This window comes from Balaenoptera musculus, chromosome 21, assembly GCF_009873245.2.
Source record: "Balaenoptera musculus isolate JJ_BM4_2016_0621 chromosome 21, mBalMus1.pri.v3, whole genome shotgun sequence".
Lineage (NCBI taxonomy): Eukaryota > Metazoa > Chordata > Mammalia > Artiodactyla > Balaenopteridae > Balaenoptera > Balaenoptera musculus.
In genome coordinates this window covers 2,939,510-2,953,107 of record NC_045805.1, presented here as the reverse complement: position 1 = coordinate 2,953,107, position 13,598 = coordinate 2,939,510, and positions in this window count along the sequence as shown.

The following is a 13,598-nucleotide window of genomic DNA, read 5'->3' as shown; positions in this document are numbered from 1 at the left end:
CCACCGAATCACGTAAGCTGGACATACGTACACTGAGACACTTAAATGCAGAAACTGTAGAGAAATACCATCCTGGACATGATGCCTACTCACCCTAAACTCTCCCTCTTGGCTCTCTGGCACTATATGATGGCTCTTGGAAATTCTTACTGTGCTCTTTTCTCTGATCTTATCTAACATAACTCAGCAGCCTCAACCCATCTTTTCACATCATCCCATGAACTAACTTCAAGTTATTCTTAACAGTACATCTAAAATTTAGTATAGTATTACTGTATTCAAAATTTAATATACTTTAATTTTACTTGCTTGATTATAAATATTCGTATGTAAAGAAATTTGCCATGAAGCCTCTTTTCAATACAATCTAGTAACAGGTTAAGGTAAAAATATTCTGGCTTAATTCTACCAATTAGTTACTACCATTATATCCCAAAGTAAGTTAATATTTGTGCCTTGGTAAAATTGGTATAGATCAGTCTGAATTTTAAAATTTGTAATTCTCCATACGGTGTCTTTTAAGGAAGGGATGTACCTGCTCTCTTGGATTTCTATTATTTCAAGGAAGAATACATTCTGTGTAGTCATTGGTGCTGTTTGTCAAATGCTTCTGCCCTCCAAGTAGTTGTGTAAATCATGTGTCTAGTTCTGGCCAATGAACTGTGAGGAGAAATGATGTGCATCACTTCCAAAACAGAGCACTTGATTGCTGATGCAAGCCCCTACCTACAGAGCTCTCTATAACCTTTGGCAAGGTGACTGACATCCTTCAAGATAGTTGCTACTCTGCCAGCTTGAGTCCCTGGGTTTGTGAGCAGCCTGGATCTTTGAGTTACTACCATTAATGACAGACATGAAGCAGTTTTGACTGGAGGTTCTCTGTTCCATGTCACGATGTAGTAGTTAAATTGTGACAAGCCTCATCTTTCTATATACACTATGACCTCATGTGGCCAGAATGAGAGTTTTTCAGATTTTTTTCATTAAAATTGTCAGGAAAAATACACTCAGAATCCATGAAGAGACAACTACGATTTGAGGTCAGACAAGCCCACTTTGTGTTTGATAGGCAGACAAGCCCACTTTGTGTTTCCTACCCGAGATAACATTGCATTTTAAACTGTTTGCTTTTCAGGTGATGAGTCAGTGCTGGCTCAGAGATTTAGAGTAAGACAACTGTGGTACTCACACCACAGGATTCTCTGCTGTAGGAGTCTATATGCTACAGCCAACCAAGATGCTGCCCAATTGTAGCTGTAAGGACCATAGACCTTACAGTTTAGATTAAGTCTGTCATTGACTGAAGTCTGCTTATAGGAAGAAGAAACTGGGAGCACATTTTTGGCTGAAAGGTGTGTGGCTGGACCCCTCCCTCTAGTTAGTAGTTTGGATTACAAATGATCTTTTGCATCCTTATAAGGAACGTGTGTTTAAGGAGCTATAACTCATGGTTAATCGAGCAATCGTCCATGATTTCCTTCTAAGAACTCTCTCTTTAGTCAGTGGTTTCTTATGATATAGTAACACTGTGCCCAGAGGTTTCATGTAACACAGGAGAACCCTGGGCATATCTGTCAGGAGAGATAAAAAGAAAACAGGTAAAGAAAGCCAGCAAGCCCCATATGCATATATGGGTTCCTCAGTCCATTTTTGAAACTGGCTGATACAACTACCACCTGGTTCCTGATCATATTTCCTCCCAAGATTACTTTTCATTTTCTTTGTTTCTACAACATAGAGGGATTCTCAAAGCATGATTACAAGATTATTTTACTAAAAATTTGAAACCACTGAAGGGTAGCAGAATATTTCACCCTAAAATATGACTGTAGGATGTTTAGGACGTGCCACTCCAAAATATGTCACTTTGGTATATTGATTACTTGGAGCTGTAGACACTTGGAAAACAGCAAATGCATAGAGAGGCTCTCTCTGAACTCCTTAATCTGCCTGAAGACACATCCTCTAAAAGGAACCAATTGTCATGAATCCCCTCCCCGGGAGTTTCATCAACCAGAGAAGGTTGACTCGTCACCAGAGAGGAGACTAGAAATGACACCACACCCAGACACGTGTTGTCACAAACTATCACACCCATCCACTCTTCTAAGGGCCCATTCATCGTCCTAAAAATCATTTCCTCTCCCAAAAGAGGCCTACATCTCTCCTCCCCTTTCCCTGTGAAGATGGTATTTAAGCCCAAATTCTAAGTCACCTGGGGAGTCACTTGTTTTTCTCTGGGCATCTCCCATGCCCACATGTGGTATACATGTTAATAACGTTCTGGTTTTCTTTTTTTTTTCCCTCTTGTTAATCTGCTTTCATTACAGGTGTCTCAGCTAGGAACTCGGAAAGGTAGATGAAAAATTTTTTTTTTCCTCTACACCATAAATAATTCTCTTGATGTAACATGACAGCACAAGATCACAGCACAGTGACCAGTATCCTTTACACCATGTTTATTTGTTAGGATCTGTCTTATTCATAGGAACTGATATTTTTTTGAGCAACAACTGTGTGTGAGATACTGTTCTAATTACTTGACAATGTGTAAATTTACTTAACACTCATAATACCCTAAAAAATTAAGTACTATAATTATACACTTTTCATAAATGAGGAAAGAAGTGAAACAATTTCCCCAAGTTTACACATACAGTGAATGGTAAGGCAACACTCCTAACCCAGGTAATTAAACTCCAAAATCCATGCTGTTATACACTGTACAATAATGTCTCTTTACCGTCCTTACAGGGCCACACAGAGTATTGTGCGAATAATAAGAACTCAAGAAATAGGTCTTGAATAATAATTCCGGAGGTCAAATAGGCAGTTAATTAATTATATATTACTTTTTAAATGTTATAATTATTATGCATACTTACTACTGGGCACTGTTTTTTTTTCTTTTTTTTTTAGAAGTGAGGGTAGGAATTGGCTGGATACAGGAGGGAACTTTCTGGGGTGATCATAAAGGCAATGGTCTCTATCTTTTTTTTTTTTTTTTATATTTATTTTTGGCTGTGTTGGGTCTTCGTTTCTGTGCGAGGGCTTTCTCCAGTTGCGGCGAACGGGGGCCACTCTTCATCGCGGTGCGCGGGCCTCTCACTATCGCGGCCTCTCTTGTTGCGAAGCACAGGCTCCAGAAGCGCAGGCTCAGTAGTTGTGGCTCACGGGCCTAGTTGCTCCGCGGCGTGTGGGATCCTCCCAGACCAGGGCTCGAACCCGTGTCCCCTGCATTGGCAGGCAGATTCTCAACTACTGCGCCACTAGGGAAGCCCCTGGGCACTGTTTTTCAGGCTGTTGAAGATGTCTTTGTTTATTTACAAAAGTAAAAATGATCTAATAATTGTATTAAGAAAGGAATAATTGTATTTTAATATTATATCCATCTAATAAGGTAGGAGTAGATGAGTAGGACCACTCACAAAATTTTCTAAAATGCCACATTTAATTTTAAAACAACTTTAGCAATTTACTAGGGATTCTAGAACTCCTCTTAGAATTCTATTATTGAGCTGCTCTTACATTTTGGTAAAGTCACTTAACATTCTTTTGGTTCCCACTTCTGAAAAATGAAGATAAATAATTCTTACATAAGTTCAGGAGGCAACTCACAGAGAAATAAATAAAAGATTCCATACATTCTTAGAATTCCAGAGCTCTGCTTGACCTCAAGAGCCCATGCATCCTCGTGGGAATCAAGTTTCTTGTAGCTACATGTTTTTTCAGTGTTTTTCTGTGCAGCTTCCAACAGTACCTTAAAAATTGCTATAAAGATTAGACAAAAGGAAAATCTGGACCCTAAACCGTTTACATATCCTTTTTTAAACACCAGTTCTGATTCAACATTTATCCAAGACTTACAATGACTTATTCTTATATTCTATAATCCAACATTTAATCTTTAGTTTTGGACTTAATATCTCAGTATCTTTTTATTAGCCTCTCTTTTGGAGCAACTTTTCTCTCCATCATGAGACATTCCCTGTCAACTCTTTATCAAGATGTAGTATATTCAAGTCTCCCTTCTACATGCTCAAAAATAATAAAGCCAATGTGTCTCTATGTAGATAGAATTAAAGATATTTCAGGGAGCAATTCTTGTCAATCAATCTATTTTCTTTAAATAGAATTTTAACTCCTTGCTTAATTATAAGCAGAGAAATGATGTTACTACCATCAATGAATGATTTTAGTAAATCTGGTACTTTTTACAAGAGTACCTTGGAAACTGGGTGTTTTTAAGAAGTCATGATACATTTTAATAAGTTTTGCCCAGTTCCTGGCTTGTCAGGAATCCACATGGTCCAGAGTGCTTGACGAACAGAGGCTGATTCCAAGGGCTATATCCTCAGGACTGACAGAGCCAAGTCATTCCCAGGTACGTACAGTGGGATCTTCACCTGCCAAGGGCACATCGGTAGTAGGAATCTATCTATCTTCCAACTTGAGTCACAGGATGGCTAAGTTTCCTTAATATTTATTAGAGACAGGTCAAGAAATCCTGGGTATCTAACTGCCTAGTCTTCATTTTTCAAACCTGAAATTGACCATTATCCATTCATTGTCTCAACTCCAATGTAACCCTTTTTGTCTGCCTTGTGAAAATGGATATGGGTCCTTAAATATGTTTCCCTTTTCAACTGGTACTGAAGTTTTCTCAGTAGAGAATGCTAGATATACCCTGCATCAGGAAAGGGTTTGCTTGCTTGATAGACTCCTGCAGTTCATGTGGCTTCCCCAGGGTGCAGCTCGGGCAATGTGAGTGGCTCATCCAGCGTTAGGCTCTTGAAGTGTGAGTTGCTTCCCCAGCATCAGGTGCCTGCAGTAGATTACGGTTAGCCTCACCCATCTGCCAGCAACCTTCCCCACCGTCCCCTGGACAGCTTTGCATCAGAGCATCTCCAGCTTTCCCAGGCCCTCAATGGTGAATTTCCAGCACGTTCCACCAGCAGCCACCATGGCCAATTTTCTACCAAAGTGTGAGTCATGGTGGTGTCCTTTCCAACAAGGTCTGAATCTCAGTCCAGGATGGGGTTGTGTGTTGGTGTTCAGGTCAGTGCTAGGGCCGGTCACTGCTCCTTTTTTCTAATATTCCTACACTCTTTAGAGTTCTCTTGATTTATTAACCTAGCCTTCATTATTCCATCCTCTTGCTATAGGTAATAATTTTTATATTAAATTTTCCCTGTTTAAATTACTGCATGGTTTCTCTCTCCTGATTGGACCAGTACTGATACATTGACCAAAGGACATGCTAGAATCAAATTTATGAAATTGTATGATAGCACAATAGAAATTGGAAACTGTGGTAGTTGTAATAATTAAATAGCACAGCCTTTCCAAATCTGTAAACTACATGTGTTGCAGATCTAAATGTGAAAGTTAAAATAACAGTTTTTGGAAGAAAATATCAGGGGACATATTTTTGGCCTTGGAAAAGACAAGGATCTCTTACACAGAGCCATTACAAAAACCATTAATCAGAAAATTTTGAAATGAAAAATTGTATTAAGTTCAAACAAGAATTTCCATTCATCAAGAGACACCATTAAATGATCAAAAACCCAAGCTGACTTACAAAAACAACTCCTACAAATCACTACAAAAGGCTGATAGCACAAGAGAAAAATGAGCAAAAGACTTGACATTTTACCAAACAAGATAGATATCCAAATGGCCAATAATCACAGGAAAATGTGTTCAACTTCATTAGTCATTAAAAGTGTTATCAATTACATCCAGAACGTGATATGTATTGCCACTACCATGTCTAGAATAGCTAAAAAAGTTTTTTTAATAAATAAAAAATACAGATAACACTAAGTACCAGCAAGGGGGTAGAGTACCTGGAATGCTCACAAGCTGTTAGTGAGAGTGCAAACTGGTACAACAACTTTTCCAAACTGTCAATATTTATTAAAATAAATATATGCATAGTATATCAACCAGCATGTATGTCTACCAAAAATATGTAAAACTATGTTCATAATACCGCTACATATAATAGCCCAAGACTTTAAATAACCCTGCTGTTCATCAATAATCCAATGGAAAAATAAACTGTAGTATATTTAAGCAATCAAATACTATACTGAATGAGAAATACCAAACTATTCTACACACAAGAAGCCAGAAAAAAAGCAAGTACTTAGAAATTAGACTTAGTGGATGAAAGTCAGCCCGTATGGAAGAAAGTATCTGGAAGTGAACAAGGGGGTTTTGGGAGATGCTGGTCATCTCCTGGTTCTTCCTCTGGGTGCTGGAATGACAAGTATGCTGACGTTTTGAAATTCACCAAAGTACGAACTGATGATTTTTTTCAATTTTCTGGATGTTTGTTACAATACCAGAAAATGTTAAAAAATAATCCTAAAAATAAGATGCTCCTTCTACAAAGTGAAAAAGAGCCTTGCACATGTATTATGTGATATGCCTGTCCAGTTCTCTATAGCACTGAAACTCCCTGTGGTCATATTACTCACTGAATTATTATTAATTCCCAATTATCTTTATTGATGTTACTTTCTGAAGAGTCTTTTAATTGACACTAGTCACTTCTTTACTCTCTTCTTTGGGCTTATAAACTAGCCATTTAGTTACCTGCTTATAGTCTGAAGCTTTCCATTTCTCACAGATTTATACGATAAATAACAAAGTTATATTACTTAGAAAAAAATTTATAACTCCCATCAAATCACCCAGAAAGAGGTCATATGTAACATTTTGCTATGTAATAACAATAGCTCTTGCCTTAAACATTCACTACTCAAGGCAAGGTTTAAAGACAAAGAAGTAAGGATATGAATTAAGGCACAAATAACAATAAGAGCTGACATATTTGGCTTGTAAGAATCCTTTCATTTTGCACTACTCAATTTGTTTAATTAGAATCTTGAGGCCAACAGAGATTTTAAGATCTAGGGTCTTGCTTCCACGATGAAGTGCATTTTATGATGGAGAGGGTGTGGTATTCAGTTGGTTGTTTAATGTGTTGTGATGGTTGCTATGCTTGCAGCCTAAAGAATGACTCACTGCTACTGTATTTATTATTTATGGATTACATAGTGGGCCAGCAGAGAGAGGGAAGAAAAGAACTTGCAAACTAAAATCAATACAAATAATAGCCTCGCACAAGAGAAATCCCAGGAGCTTAAGTAACTCTCTCTTCTCTTTCCTCTGGCCATCATTTTCTCTCTCACTTTTCTTTCTTTCTCTTTTTGCTCTAAAAATTAGTATCTATGGAGGAGCATTTCACTATGTTGTTCTATTAAAATTCTTTGTAAATAATCATTAACATTTTTTTTGGCCCTGTATTTTTACAAATGATCCTTTCAAGTTAAAATGGAAACAGGCAGAATACCCTCTGATTAATTCTATACTCCACTATAATTTGTAGGAAATAAATGTTGGATGGTATACACCTTTTAAGACCAGAAAGGCAGTCAACTTAATAAATCATCAAATATGCTAAGATGTATGTGTTACTCTTTCTAATAACCTTATGAGATATTTTTCTCTCTTCCTACTAATTTTGTCAGAAGTGTACATAAAGAGATAAATCTAGAGACGATATCCATATCATATATATGTGTATATAGAGAGATATACTATTTTGTTCAGCATCTCCACATAAAATTATAAGGGATTTTATTTTCCTGAATAGAACTATATTGACTATGGTTTCTCATCGATGTAAATAGTACCTCAGTAGTAAATACAGTCCTCCCTCAGTATCTGCAGGGTGTTGGTTCCAGGACCCCTCCCTCCCACCACACGGACACCAAAATTCGAAGATGCTCATGTCCCTCATATAACATGGCAATATTTCCGTATAACCTATATACATCTTCCTCTACACTTTAAATCATCTCTATTGCATGTGATATGTAATACAATGTGATTTCTACGTAAATAGTGGCCTGTTCATGGTAAATTCAAGTTTTGCATTTTGGAACTTTCTGGATTTAAAAATATATATATATTTTTTCTGTCTGCAGTTGGTTGAATTTGTGGATGTGGAACGTGAGGATACAGGGAGCCAATTGTTTATTATTAATAGAGTATTACAAAAGAAAATGAAATAAAATGAGCAAAACCAAAATATGTTATCTTGAGTCAGTGCAAATAAAGTGTTTGAAAAAGCAGGGTTTTTAACATTTTATTTCTGTTCACTAAGGTTGAGTAATAATTTAAGTAGGTAAATAGAAACAGAGTTTATGATTCTATTTAGTTACTTCTTAAGGGAAACAAGTGCTGCTAAAAATAAAACCCTCTGAGTTATAAACTTAGTTTGTTGGTAGAATTCTCCATAATAACCTACACAAATAATTATTAAGATAATTTCCTTTGATACATAAAAAAATCAGTATTGTGCAGAATTATATTTTCTTATATCCATTCATAGCAAGTACTTTGGCTTGTATGTTTATACAGGTAAATTGTTTACTTAATCACGTTCATAACTGGATTATCTTCATTGTCTTTTTTTAGTTCAAAAATAGAAATCTGATTTCATATAACCACAAAGGCTGATGATTGATGGAGGCAAGTTATAAGAGTCTTGTGGACCATAGAACATTGATTTTGATTCTGAGCAAGCTATGAAGCCATTAGATAAATCTCACTGATGAAAAAATGATAAGATTTCAGTTTTTAAAATTTTACTTTAGCTGTTCATTTGACAATGGACTGAAGAGGCTAAGAGAGGAGCTGGGAAAACAGTGAGAAATGATGGAACAAGTTGGTAGCAATAGAGATCGTAAAAGGGGCTGTGTTCTTATATATTTCTGAAGGATTTACTGCCCCCAACAGAATTTCCTGGTGGCTTGAACATTTAGTGTGGGAAAAGAGTTGATTTAAGAAAGATTGAGATGGTTGACCTGAACATTAGAAAGATGGAGTTGCTCTTCATTCTGATAGGAAAGCAAGTGTTGGGGGAAAACATATTAGGTTTAAGATGCCCATTAGATGCCTATTGGACATCCAAATAGCAATGTCGGTCTAACAGTTAAATGTAAGAATCCAGAGTACAGGGAAGATAGCTGGGCTAGAGGTATAGATTTCCCAAAGACACGTTAAGCATTATACTATGTGATTGAATGTTTGGTTAAAAAGATGATACGCTTTTGAAAATTTTACTTAGCATCTTGGTTTCTTCCAAAAAGCTAAGTATATGCATATTCGAAAAGAATGAAATAAGATTTACCATCAGTATCATCCGAATATTCCCATAGCTTACACACCTTTTAAAAAGTTAATAGTCCTTTAAAATATGTGATGTCTATGGACTTGCTTCATATTTTGAAGAGGCTGTGAAAACTATCAAGTTTGGAAATCTGTTAATCATATTTTTTATTTTAATAGGACCTTAAGGTTGCATGAGAAATAAACGCCTTTTACCCCAAATAACTAAAACTTAGCTTTTTTTCTACGGGCTTATGATCAAAAGTATTTATACTTTTTCTTATTAACTTATAGTTAATTATATGCAGATATCATCAACATATAGGACATTGGTAATGCAGTCAATTCTTATTATTCATGGTAGTTGTGTTCTATACCTAGGGGACGTACTGGGTGGGTTCCTGTGAAACTCTGGTCACATTTCATCAGCTGATCAATACAGAAATGTGTTTTATATGTGTTTCTGTTCAAAAACACTTTATTTAATACATAATGTTGATTCATTAACATTGAACTGTTGGCCAACAGCCCTATAACTCATAACTGAAGGAAACTTATCTAAGACATGTACTCATGTATTTTCTCTGTAAGGCACATCGCAGCCTTCTTGCACCCAGGAACCCTAGACAGCATTTCAGCACCACGTTTGAAGGGCATTTTAAACAGCAAAATTGCTCACAAAAAGCTCAAAAAATTACTAACAAAAAGCAAAATTACTAACAAAAAACTCAAAAAGCTTTTATAGATAAACCAAGAAAAGGACATGTTTGTAGTATGAGAGCTGAAACAAGAAGGCAGAGCATGGTGTTGTTTGACCTCAGCTGAGAGCACGCATGTAGAACGATTCAAATTTTTAGCCACATTGTGCATGTCCTTGAGTGACTACAAATGAGCTGCAAGTATTGATTTTGAGGTTACAGATACATTTTAATGAGTAGAAAAATTCACAAATACAGAATCTGTGAATAATGAGGATCGATGGTTCATATAGGCATGTATCCTTATATTCATATCTAAATATCTATCTGTTCATCCATCTATCTATCTATTCTTGCCCATAGACAATAAACTGTCAAATACTCAGTAGGAGAATGGGAAAACAACTAAACAAGTAAAAATACAAAACAAAATACAAGGCCAGTGTTATAATATCATTGCCATATTTTCTCGAGGAAAGTTAGAATGAGGGATGTTGGATAGTAGGAGAGGAAAATAATGTTGGTGTATAATTACTTCGACCTGATGTGGCTTTTCAAGCCAATATTCTTGGTGGTTTTATATTATTTTTCTTTGTAAATATCACATGTCTGTTGCATCTGTTAATTGCATTATTTTTATTTCACTCTAAAAATGTGTTCCAACTATCATATATGCTATGTTAGAACATGCTATATTAGTTTATTTTATATTGATCCCAGTTACCAATATTATCAAAATCTCCTTCACTCTCATATTGAACTTTAGCATTTGCATACTATCTCAAACTGTTAATTATTGTTTATCTGTATGCCAGCAAGAATAAGATCAACATGGAATTTTTAGAATTTTATGGAATAAATGTGGGCATCTGAACAAGAAGGCATAATTCTTGACAATTTGTCTTATGTTTATAATGAAACCTGAGTGAGCAAATAGCAAATAGGATAATCTGTAAACATTTCAAATTAAGCAATATTTGATTATTAATGCAATACATAATCAATGTGCAATGGTGATTTTTAAATTGTTTCATAATTTAAAAAATTTCCATGTAAGCCTTTCATGCCAATTACTTTACTTACCTTTGTTCAAAGTACGGCGATTAATTATGTCTAAGTTGTAATCATACCAGTATGTTTGTAATAGACCAATTTATAAATAGACTTTAAGGATTGTTACGTTAATAGAAACAGCACTGTGTCCTTTTTAATTTTTTTCATTGGATATTTTCTAAAGCTATCTTTGCCACCTAAATTTTTCTTTCCTTCTTTGGTCTACATTTATATTCCCTGACAAGAGTTTGACAAGAGTCATATAAGCCTTACATTTGCATGCCACTGTACCTAAAACCTAACAGTTCAGACCAATTGAGATGGGGAGGGAGGGAGATAGACAATTTACACAATTAAACACTCTGAATCACAGAGTTTGTAGAATAATTTCATTTCATTTCTTTTAATGACTTTTGGAAATTCAAAGTATCTACTAGATATCACACTTAAATGAGTAGTTAATTATCATATGAAAATATCCAACTAACAATGCTCTTCTACTTAGGTTGGAGTTATGCTGCTTGTATATCACTTGGGTATAGTGCTTGAAATCTTTTAATTAAGTATCTCTATGCACATTTCTTAATGTTAGTAATTAATCATTTCAAATCAATACACATTTCATACCAAACAATATTTGGTTCTTACACTTTTGGTTCAAGATTTCTTCAGCCAATACTTATATCATTATCAAAAATTCAAAGGGAGAATTAATTATTAAGGATTTTCTAAAGTTTATTTATTTTTTTATTTTTTAAAAATTTTATTTATTTATTTATGGCTGTGTTGGGTCTTCGTTTCTATGCGAGGGCTTTCTCTAGTTGCGGCAAGCGGGGGCCACTCTTCATCGCGGTGCGCGGGCCTCTCACTGTCGCGGCCTCTCTTGTTGCGGAGCACAGGCTCCAGACGCGCAGGCTCAGTAGTTGTGGCTCACGGGCCTAGTTGCTCCGCAGCATGTGGGATCCTCCCAGACCAGGGCTCGAACCTGTGTCCCCTGCATCGGCAGGCAGATTCTCAACCACTGCGCCACCAGGGAAGCCCCTGAAGTTTATTTTTTACTGATACTATTTTTCTAATTTTATACATACATATATATATATATATATATATATATATATATATATATAAACAAATTCTATACTCCCTGTTTTCAAAACGGCATCACTTTCTTACTTGTCCTTCGATGATCATTTGACTTCCAAATTCTTTCTTCATGGCTAATTGTTTTGTCTTGATAGTTATTGGCCCATTGGGCAGGTTGTGCCACATCAAAAAAAAAAAGATGTCCTATGAAATGAGTTTCAGAAAAAGTATAGACTGAAGAAATATTACAGCAAAAGAAGTTGTGTAAGCCTCACTGCAAGAGCAAATGTTGTGGGTTAACTCAGAGAAGGAAGTGGAAATTACTGGGGAGTGTGGAGATAAAATTATTTTGTATTGTTTTCTTCCACTTATTAACCACTAAATTTTCTGGGAAGAAAATGTGGCTTTTGTTAATATATATAATTTGATCCATACTTCCGATGTATATCATCACTGATAAATAGCACAACTAAAACGTTAATCAATGATTTTACCTTTCTTTAAATTTTAGACACACACCATTTGAAAAAAAACTAATTATAGAAACTCTGTTCTTGATTATATAACCCACAAGTGTTTTACTAAAACAATATCTGGATTAAGACATATAAATCATAACTCTTAATGTTTTTATCAATGGAAATCATGTATATTTTTACTGAGTCCAAATCAATAACACAAATAAATTAATGATCAAGTAGCAAAGACCGTATGGTAAATTCAATTAAATTAATTAAGAATTTAATTAGAAACAAATATGTGCCTTGCCGTCTATTAAATATTGAAGGGCATACAAAAGAAGCACAGAGCACAGAACATGTTCTCCAGATACATAAAACATCATTTTAAAAATACATGAGATACACACCTGAAATTTAAAGACTAAGATAACTTAGAACTTTGGAGTTGGAGAGGCCTGGGTATAAAACTTAGAACAACAACTTCTAATTCTGTGATTCTGGGCACTTTGCTTGAAATCTCTAATCCTCAGAGCCTCAACTGTACAATGGGAATAAAAACATACATACTGAGGGGTAACTTCAAGGATAAAATGAGATATTAATGTAAAATACTTTGCACAATATCTGGCATGTTGTAGATATTTTTTAGATATTTTTTAATGGTTAAAAATAAAAATATGACAGTTCATATCAATCCACATGGTAATTAGATACAACTGCATAATATCCTACCATATAGAGAGGCAATGGTATGGTTGTTAATAAGGAAGATTACAGCTATATACAGGATGATGCTATATGGGTGATACAAAAATTCGCCATAATTTTTCAGACTAGGTAAGATTATAAATGATTTTTACTTTGTTTTATTTTGCCTTTATACTCCTCTGTATTTTCTGAGTAGTTTTTTATAACAGTCATGTATTACCAATCAAGAAATTGAACAATGAATGAAATATATTTCATTTGTAAGGGTACAAGAGAGAAACAGAACTAATAAGAATATATATATACATATATATATAAAGAGCAATCAAGTATGGAAAATTTATAATAAAAAATGCTATCTCCTCCACTATTCTGTATGTATAAGAAATATAGTGTATGTAGGGTA